Below are 2,724 nucleotides of genomic sequence, written 5' to 3'. Positions count from 1 at the left end.
TGCGGGAGCTCTCACCTTCATGGTGTGCGTGGCCGACTTGGCTGCACATCACGTTCCTTCGACAGAGGACACAAGACGCAGGACGGAGGGTAGAGGACACGTGAGAGCCGTGGGTCCATCTCATCAGAGTCCTGACATTTCAACTGCAGCCAGTGCGAGACGACCGGCTCGTCTGAGCAGGCCTGGGGGCCGCCTCGAGCTCTGGGGAGACTATAAGCTACCTGCGCTAGCCCAGATGATGCAGCACTGAGGTCCAGGAGCCCCTGGAGAAGGGCCACAGGGCCCCACGAGGCAGAGCACTTAGGGCGACCGGACCCCCTCCTGGGAGCCGGACTCCTGCCTCTGACTCCCAGCTGCCTCCAGCCCCTTGTCTGCCCTGCGGCACAGCGGGCTGCTTGAAAACTGCAAACGGATCCTGTCCCCCGCCAGGGTACAGATCACATCTCACCATGGCCTCCAAGGCTCACCTGTCCACGCCCACCTCCTTGGTCTTTCCCTGCTCCCCACCTGCTTGGGGTCCCTCTGAGGCAGGCAGGGCACTTCGTCACCGCCTAGAGAGCATCTGTCTGCCCATTAGACCCACAGGAGGAGCACCCCATCTCCACTCACCTGTGTGTCTCAGGGCCCACCACAGAGCTAGACCCAGGGTCCCAGGGGCGGGTGGGGCATTCAACACCTATTTGTTCAATAAATAAAGCTTCAACTTCTGATACCCAGAGTTAGAAAGACGCAGGAAACCCATGTAGATGTACACCTGCACACACACACACACCCTGAGTGTGAGAGGTCAGACACCTGCCCCCAGAGTACACACACAAGCGAGCCCCGGGTCCACAGCGTGCCGGGGTGTGTGTAACCACGTTCCCTCCCCTGAGAGGAACCTGGGCCCCTTTGCCTTCCGCTGTGTCCGGATCCGCGATCAAGCCTTGCTTACTGGAGGCGACAAACCAGTTCCCTGTCCTGAAAGGGCGAGCGGGTGTTGTCCCCAAGCAGACGGGGCGGCCCTGTGCCCCGGCTCCTTCTGGGCCCGCCTGCCCCCCATCCTAAAGGAAACCTGTTACCAGCCCCCCACCCCGACTCCCACCTTCCATCCACCCCGATTCCCACCTTCCATCCACGTGTCCTAACACCCAGGTGTCTGCCCTGCCTGCTTCAGCCCCCAGCCCGGCTGGCGGGGCCAGCTCTCCCACCTTAGGAAGCTCACCACCTCCTGGGAGGCCTCCTGGCTGTAGACTCCCAGGGTCTCGCCCTGCCCCTGCCCCCTCAGGGGTTACACCCTCTGATCTGTCGGGGGCTGAGACTCGCTCCCCAAGGCTGGGTTTGCTTGGTGCCACTTCAGATGCCGATTCCCAAGAGGGCAGTGGCTTTGGGTTTCTGTGTGACTTATGGTGTCAAGGGTCCCCAGGGGTCAGCTTAGTGGAAAAATTAAGGCCCTGGAGGACGAGAAGGCGCCCGCTAAGAGGATCATATAAACGAGGCCGCGCGGGGCGGACTTGACCGAGCCAATCTGAGAGCTTAGTGCTCTGCAAGGAGTTGGATGAGCCCAAGTCACAGGACCCTTCCATCTCTGACCTCCCGGGAGGCGAGGGCGGGAACCCCGGGGGGGCCCTGCCCTGCCAAGCCCAGGCTGGAGGAGGAGGGGGAGGGAGGCGGGCTGAGTGGGAGGGGCGGGGGCAGCGCGAGTCCGCCGTGACCTACATCTGTCCCCGCGCCACCAGGCCACCGGCAGTCCATTCAGAGCCTCCGGCAGCAGCTGGACGCGGGGAGGCGGGAGCGGCCGGGAGGCCGGAGGCCGGCTGTGCACCCAGGTCAGTGGGCCCTGCACACCTGGCTGTCCACCGGGGCAGGGGCAGAGAGGGAGAGGCTGGGATCCCGTTGCCCTTCTCTGCTCAGGAAGGGCAGGCAGGGGGCAGGGAGCCCAGAACCCCCCTGGGCAGTACATCCCCTCCGATGGCTGGGGACACTTGGAGGACGGAGCTGCAGCGAGTCTGTTGGGGCAGTTCTGTCCCAGGCTCGGACTCTCCCGGTGCTGCTCAGCTGGCAACGCCGACCAGCTTAAATACTCTGAGCAGCTGTCCAGAATAAGGACCTCCGGTCTGGAACTCAGCACATCTTGATTAATAACATGGTCAAACAGGGAGAAAAGCCCCGGGTGTCTCTCCCTGCCCTGACTCCTACGCATTGAGAAGCTGGAAGCAGCAGGAAGCGGGAGGGCTGGATGGAGCTGGTGGGGCGGGGGCGGAGTGCTGAGGGCCTGGGGGAGACCGGGAGACATTTGCAGGGACTCAAGCTGCCGTTTGGTGCAGAGTTAAAATTCTTCTCCAAAGTGGAAGAAAGCTTGGAGCAGAGCGTCTCCTCCCCAACGGCCCCTCCCCCCCATGAGGACCACGACCCTCTGACCCTCTGGTCTCCCACCAAACGGATCTCTCACCCATCGCCTTTGACCTTGTCCCGGATCTGGCTTACTCCTGAAGAGGCCGAGGTCGGGAGGGCGAGCTGGCCAACGTGGGCCCCCGGGTCCCAGTTGGGGCTCAGCTGCTCTCCCGTCTCAGCTGGGGTCTGGAGGCGGGAGGCTGGAGGGACAGACGCGGGAGGATTATGCTTCTTGGTGTGTGACGAACGGCTGAGTAAGTAACCAAGAGCCGCTCAGGAGTGATGGAGACATACGGTGAAGATGCTAAGACGTCCGTGCTCACTGCACCAGGGTGGAGGCGGTGGGCAGGC

General features: G+C 63.1%; 1 protein-coding gene across 1 annotated transcript in view; it reads left to right on the top strand.

Annotated features, from left to right (window-relative positions):
- The first annotated feature begins 1,729 nt into the window (after positions 1-1,729).
- The window catches only part of IGFN1 (immunoglobulin-like and fibronectin type III domain containing 1), a 30,918-nt gene continuing 29,923 nt past the window's right edge, over positions 1,730-2,724 (top strand). The window contains 1 exon segment of the mRNA XM_010831127.1: positions 1,730-1,808. The gene's annotated coding sequence lies outside the window, so the exon portion shown is untranslated.

This window comes from Bison bison, unplaced genomic scaffold, assembly GCF_000754665.1.
Source record: "Bison bison bison isolate TAMUID 2011002044 unplaced genomic scaffold, Bison_UMD1.0 scf7180017864524, whole genome shotgun sequence".
NCBI lineage: Eukaryota > Metazoa > Chordata > Mammalia > Artiodactyla > Bovidae > Bison > Bison bison.
Note: the sequence above shows the minus strand (reverse complement) of the source record. Positions and strands in the feature narration are given on the sequence as shown.